Source organism: Primulina tabacum, chromosome 9 (genome assembly GCF_025594145.1).
Source record: "Primulina tabacum isolate GXHZ01 chromosome 9, ASM2559414v2, whole genome shotgun sequence".
NCBI classification, from domain to species: Eukaryota; Viridiplantae; Streptophyta; class Magnoliopsida; order Lamiales; family Gesneriaceae; genus Primulina; species Primulina tabacum.
The window spans coordinates 3250109-3257660 of NC_134558.1; the positions used below are offsets into that span (position 1 = coordinate 3250109).

At 34.4% G+C, this 7552-nt stretch overlaps 1 long non-coding RNA gene across 1 annotated transcript; it reads right to left on the reverse strand.

Annotated features, from left to right (window-relative positions):
* Positions 1–1030: 1030 nt before the first annotated feature.
* LOC142556473 (uncharacterized) lies at positions 1031–3519 on the reverse strand. The gene is made up of 3 exons (XR_012822629.1): positions 3305–3519; positions 2835–2950; positions 1031–1915 (listed from the first exon to the last, which is right to left on the reverse strand). It is a non-coding gene; the product is annotated as an uncharacterized LOC142556473 (long non-coding RNA).
* Between the last annotated feature and the right edge of the window lie 4033 nt (positions 3520–7552).

The window sequence follows — 7552 nt, forward strand, 5'->3', positions numbered from 1 at the left end:
AGTGATGTACTGCTAGTTGAAAATTTATGTTAATCTAATCAACATTAGTCAATTATGTGACAATGGATATATCGTATAAATTCACAAATACACTTGCACTGTCAAAAATCCAAATGGTAAGACTATGTCGATAGGAGATGAATTGATAATACAAATAAAATAGATTGGTATGTTGAACAACCATATGATATGACATTTTTTATTGTTGTCAATGCTAATAAAAATTAGTTGTGGCATAAAATGTTAAATCATTTGAATTTCAAAACTATTTCTAACCTGAGTAAGAACAAATTAGTTGCTGGTCTGCCCAAGATTGACTTTTTAAAGGACAAGATTTTTTCAGCATGTCAGATGGAAAGCAAGTCAGATCAACTTTCAAGAACAAAGGATGTACTTCCTCAGCTCTATGTTTTGAACTAGTTTACTTGTACTTCACGAGCTTAGGGGAAATGAAGTGTACCATGACGGTGGTTGATGATTTTTCAAGATTCACATGTGTTATCTTTCTGAGTTCCGAAGACCATACTAGTTCTCAACTTATAAAGATCCTAAAGCGTCTACAGAATGAGAAAACCCTAGTGGTTGATAGGATCAGAAGTGATCGAGAAACTGAGTTTACCAAAAGGTTTCTTACAACTTACCTGGAAGATCATGGAATCGAACATGAGTTTTCAGCTACCAGGTCACTTCAACATAACGGTGTTTCTGAGAGACGTAACAAAACACTTAAAGAAGCATCTCAAACCATGTTAGATGACTCTAGAATTTCTCAGTGCTTCTGGGCTGAAGCTGTAAACACTTCATGTCATAATAAGAACATATCAATGATTTAAAAATACATGGCAAGACAACTTATCAGGTCTAGAATGGAAACTAACTTGAAATATCATACTTCAGAGTATTTGGTTGTAAGTGTTTTATCCATAATAATAACTAGCCACCGAGGCACACGCGTTGCGTGTGTCATGAATATATAGCTAATATATTAAACATTCATTACACTTAGCCGTCATCACACCAAAATATTTTGTATTTGAATCATTAGAGGCAGTAAATCTCAAAGCTTAAATAAATCTGTCAAACTCAATTTGTTACCTTACATGGTATATGTTTTGTTTGTAAAAAATAATATTTTTTTGAAGCCATAATATCATTTCAGCTAATAATAAATATATAAATATATGCATTACACATGTCTAGTGGTTCTACAGTGAACACCAGAAAGAATAAAAATTGAAAGATGATATGACATAAGCAAACACAGACATCCCATTTAGAACAAAGAGAGACCCATATCAAACATCAACATTTAATCAAGATATTGATAGCATCTGAATACAAAAATCAGAACATTCACATTCAAATAACTCTTAGTGGAATATAAAAAATAAGGAAATTCACATTCAGAGCTACGCATTTCAGAAGAAATGTGTCATTCCATTTTTTTTGTCTTTAACATTGGATTTTCTCTCAGCCAACACATACCTGTCCCTCATGAGAAATCTCTGTCCTCATAAAAATGTAAGTAATTAAAACAGCAAATTTCGTGAAGATGGTCGAAAATAAAGTGGCTTGCTTTATGATTTTCTGTAACTTTCTCTAAGTTTAAATGCTTCTAGCCCGTTAATGAAGTGCTCCTATTGAAGAAATTTGACAATAGCAACATACTGTCAGTACATTGCAATATTTATAGCCAAGATAGCAAAATCATGAGATCTCCGTATCTTCAGTATCATTGCTATTGACACCAATGAAGAAAAGGGAGAGCAGTACAACATAAAAATGCAAGACTATTGATGGCTTATTAGCAATTTTTATTCAAAGAATACCTTTAGCGTCCTAAGCTGCATTAAGTGGCCAACAATGTCCATAGACGAAGAAGCACGTGCTTTGGCATCTTACCATAAACAACTTCCTGCAACATAAACACACAAGATAAATTTCTCCCAAACAAAGCCTAATGGAAGCACAAATTCGCAGGATTATAATGTAAGCAATTAGGTATAACAACTAATATGAACAAAGAAGACAGGCAGAATAGATATGATCCATTATAAAAAACGAACCAGATGAAGATGTGGGCAAATAGATATGATCCATTGAATTCAGTATGTCATTTCTACAAATACTTTGTTTGCAACATGTTTTAGTTGGTCCGTTTTTCAAACATATTGGCGTAACACTGGATAAAAAAGAGGAGTTTTCATATCCAATTTACACTGCACTACACATGACATACCACTCGTGTAGATCACAAAGTAACCCGGAAAACTAAAAACAAATGCATCGAGTTAATGAATCTACTATGAAAAATTGAATGAGAATAAACCATTGTCCCAATATTTTATCTCCGCCATAATTGGGGGACTGATCCAGTGTGCACACATAAAACAAATTCAGATCTTGTACTTCAAATTTTCTAAAAATGTGTTGCAAATTTTGTTTATTAATTTTTCTTTGTGCTAGGGTTGAAATTCCGCTTTATGCTCAACTTTTGCTCCTTGGGTGGTACTACTGCGTTTTGAGATGAATTTCTTACTCAATCTTTTATTTAATATAAGTTGCTATTCTTTAGCTCTCGTCACGGTTTATTTGAAGAATCCATTATGCATTTATGTTTTTTTTTTGCTTTCCTTGTTACAATGTATGACATTTTTAAGGTGCCATTGATGTTTGGGATGCTTTTGTATTCTGAACTTGATCTGATTCTCATGAATGGTTAGGAATTGAAGCTATTACCAATGCTAAATTTCTTTTATCTGTAAACTCTTTTCAAAGGCTAGATTTTTTGGTCGTTATATATGCGATAATGAAGTACACCTAATTACTACTACCTATTCTATTGGACCTCAAACACATCAAATGAAGAAGTAATTTCACGCCCACTTGGGAAAAGCAGGCTCTTGATCTTATGTTGGACTTGAAACTCCAATAATTGCCACAACTCAGGCTCCATCTCTGATTAAAAAAAAACACGTAAGGAATAAAGATTGCCGGTGAAAACAAAAATCTAAGCTGTTCAAATTCGTGTCTCAGACACAGTGAAATGAAAAATTAATACAGAGTTGGGCTAGCCAAAGTGAATCTCTGTGCTAGTGTGTGTAGTAATAGCACTTACCATATCTCGTTTCAGAGGAGTAAAGCTTCCGTAGAAGGGAGTTTTTCAATGTTCAAAAGAACAATTATTTAGAAATATAGAAAACCCAAGAGTTAATCTCAGTAACTACTCCAAAGCCAATCAAGAAACCACAAATCACGGAGAAGCCATCACAAACAAAATAAAAAATGTATAGCAGATTTTTACCTGGATTGTTGCCCTGCCGGATGAGCAATTCGATCGAGATGTGAGGCCGATTGCGCCTTCTATTCTCTCGCTAAAGGAGTTGGGAGAGAAATTTTGTAGAATTGAGGTGGGCTGGTTATGGGCTGAAAAGGGGTTCGAATTATGTACTTATATTGAGGGGTAAAAAGGGATATAAATAATTTGGTGTCTTACGTGACAGTTTCTATAAGGTGCTCAACTTTAATTAAATAGAATAGATAAAAATCGTTTAAATATTTTTGATGCAAAATCGGATGCTGGAATATTCTTATGATACTCATATTTTATTAAAGCATATCAAAGTTTTAATAATAGAACCCTAACTATTAAAGAGTATGTTCACATAGTATTTGATGAATATTCTATTGTTCCTAATTCACACAATGCACGCTTGAATGATCTTTCCAATAGAATGGAAAACACTAATATTCAGTCTGGCAATGATGATGAGATTCATATATGAAAAACATATAATTTACATTGTGAGCCAGATATTCCCAAAGTTCCAGCTGACGAGGACATCGAGTTTATACCGGAAGATCAAGATGAACCAATAACAGATCAAGTTCAAGATCAAACTGTTCTAGTTGAAGAACAAGCTGACCCAATTCAAGAACAAGATCCCCCTACTATAAATTCAAATCCTTTTGAACCATGCTATTGGTGGAATAAATATCAACAACCTGGACTGGTCATATGTAACACTTGTAAGCCTCTAAGAACTAGGAAACATATGATTGATTAATTTTTACGTGCTGCATTTATTTCTCGGAATGAACTTAAGAAGATTGATAAATCTCTATTTGATTCTAATTGGATAGATGCGATGCAAGAGGAATTAGGTCAATTTGAGAGAAATAAAGTTTGACATTTAGTTCTTAGACCATCAAATCAATATGTTATAGGTACAAAATGAGTTTTTATAAATAAACTTGATGAAAATGGCATTGCAGTAAAAAATAAGGCAAGATTAGTGGCATGAGATTACAAGCAAGAAAAGAAAATATAATTCTATGAATCATTTGAACCTATAGCTAAATCAGAAGATATTAGAATATTTATTGCTTGTGCTATTTTTTAAAGACTTTAAATTTTATCAGATGTATATTAAAAATACATTCTTGAATGGTATATTACAAGAAGATATATATGTTGAACAACCTCCTGAATTTGTGAATCATGTACTACCTGATTATGTGTTTAAACTAGATAAGACATTATATGGTCTGAACCAAATTTCCAAAGCTTTCTAAGAAACCTTATTAAAATTTTTAATTGTGCATGATTTTTTTATTGGCACGATTGATAAAACATTGTTTAAATTCAGTAAAGGAGATTATATTATGTTAATTCAAATATATGTGGATGATATCATATTTGAGTCAACTAACCTTAAACTCTGTGAAAAGTTCTCGAAGATGATGCATGACAAGTTTGAAATGAGTATGATGGGTGATCTTACATTCTTTCTTGGATTTCAAGTTAGACAGCTTGATAGTGGAATCTTCGTAATTCAAGTTAAGTGCACCAAAGAACTTCTCAAGAAGTTTGGAATGGAGAATTGCTCAGCAACATCAACACTCATGAGCTCCTCAATCAAGCTGGACAAGGATGAGATTGGACCATCGGCTGATGTGTCCCTTTTCAGAGGCTTAATTGGATCACTGTTGCTGACGGGAGTTGTTGTGTTCAACTAGTGTTGATCCAACAACAGCTTAGAAATTATGGTGTTCAAGCTGATGAGTCCCCAATCTTATGTGATAACACAAGTCTTATAAGAATTACATATAATCCCATGTTGCACTCAAGAACCAAGTATATTGATATCAGACATCATTTCATAAGAGATTATGCCATAAAGAAAGACATCATATTGGAACATGCCTCAACAAATCAGCAAGTGACATATATTTTCATCAATCCATTACCTGAGAATAAGTCTTCACCAATCCATTACCCAAGAATACGTTTTCTTCACAAATATACTGACACATGGACTGACATATTTGTCCCTAATGCGACCATATACATATTCAGGAAATTACATCGAATTATTATTTTACCGTCTTCTAATCATCTTCTCCAAACTCTCTAAAAATTTATAGCATTCTTTGCTTTCAAGTTCCTTCTTTCCAACTCTAAAGATGTCTTCATTCACTAGCAACACACTTCAGGTTGACTTTGATGCATTTTATATGTTGTTGGGTGACAACATGGTGGCTATGTTCAAACTTTGGAAGCCATTGGGCTCAATGGATTCCTCAACTGTGCAAGCCATATCTATGAAAAAAATGTCTCGGTTTTTTTCATCTGCAAAGATAGATAACGAAACATTGTTCTGCACCATCGATGAACAATCTCTCTCCATTACTCAGAAAATGTTCACTGATGCCTTCAGTCTGCCAATATAAGGGATTACTAAGTTCCATAGGTTGCCATCTGCAACCATTGAATAAATTAAGGTTCAATTCTCCATGTCTGATGCTCCTCTCAAATCCTTCGAGAACAAGAAGGTCATGAAGATTGAATACCGATTGTTGAATGATATTGTGGCCAAGCCACTGAAAGCCAAAATATTCTCCTTTGACCCCTTCACTATGGAAAGGCTAGAAATTATTACTGACATCCTTGCCGACATCAAGTTCAACTGGTTTGTTTTTCTCTACAAGATTCTGGTAACTGTGGTTTCTTATCCAGACAAACATCATCAAGATTTCGCTGTTCCAATCTATCAATTTTTGGAACAATATAAAGCTTAGATGAGACCGTCTTCTTCTATGCACTCCCACAAAGTGCTCAATCAAAAGTCAATTGACATATACAATACCAAGAATATCATTACAAAGGATGATATGTTAAAGGTGAAGAAGGAAGCTGATGAAGAGAAGAAGAACAGAAAATCTCCAAAGAATGCACTAGTTAAAAGAAAATTGGTGGTTGAAGTATCTGAATCAGAAGGCACTGATTTTGATTAAGAGAATCTCCCACTTACCAAAGTCTTCTCACCAGATCCCGACAAAGAAGAAGAGAACCAAGCTAATCAATTATTTCAACGAACCAATCAGACCAGATCTTATCCCAGCTGTTCGGATCAGCAAGGTATTTCCTGGGTTGAAGATATCTGAGACTCACATCGCTTCTCATGAATCAGGCTTAACTTAGATTGGCCCTAAAACCAAAGGAAAGGCATCCTCATAGAACCTACCAAGCCGTTTTTAGCAGTTCAAAACAGAATCAATCTAGAAATTTAAGAAGTGGAAAAAAAGTTCGAATTCAGCTGTAAAATTTGACAAGTGGGCACATAATAGAATGTTTGGGCATTGACATTGAAGAAGCTCGAATAGATGACAACTCAATAAGAACAGATCTTGGAATGGACTGAGACTTAGGTGATTCCTGAAGCTTTGAAAAGAAGAGGTTTTTAGTCATGATGATAAGGGAAAGTGGCTTGAGACTACTGTTGAACAAGAAAAGACAAAATTTCAATCTTCATGATCCGACGTCGTGTGATGACTTTGCAGCCATCAACCAGTTGGAGATGGACGCGCATGGGAAATCCATGAGAGTCAATATTATGAGAACATAGCTCCAATTACCTCTTCCTATTGAAGAAACTCATGAAGATAGTCCCATAGAACTGATGGATCTGGAGGAACAATTCAAATAGTTTGATTAAAAAAGGAACAGTTTGCTCAATCTGATCAAGACATAGAATCAAATCACTATACCGATCAAAATTTGAAGTTCCCAGAAAAATAAATACAACAACCTACTGTTGAACAGCTTAAAGAATCTCCTGTGCCTCCGCAATGTTCTGAAGCTCTCTCGGAAATACCTCTCACTACAACAGATGAGATGTTGTAACCCTTGAAAACTCAACTACTCCTAAATTTATTCAAGTTTCCATTTAACAGGAAACTGACTTTGTTATAACAACAATCATCCCTTTACACTAAGTTGTGGTAGTTGAATCTACTTCGGTCTCCTCTCCACCTAATTATAAACAGATTGATACATAGATGCATATTATCTTTTCTACTCATCATCAATAGAAGACAACATAACATCAACTTATAACATCTTTGTTGCCATCTATTAACGATATTATCTACAACATGTTTCAAGCTCCAGCTCCTCTGACTCCGTAAAAGTTACCAGCACAAGAAGAAGAAGAATGTAAGCCTCAAATTTAAGAAATTCCAACTGAGGAAATTGCAGATGACCCAGAAA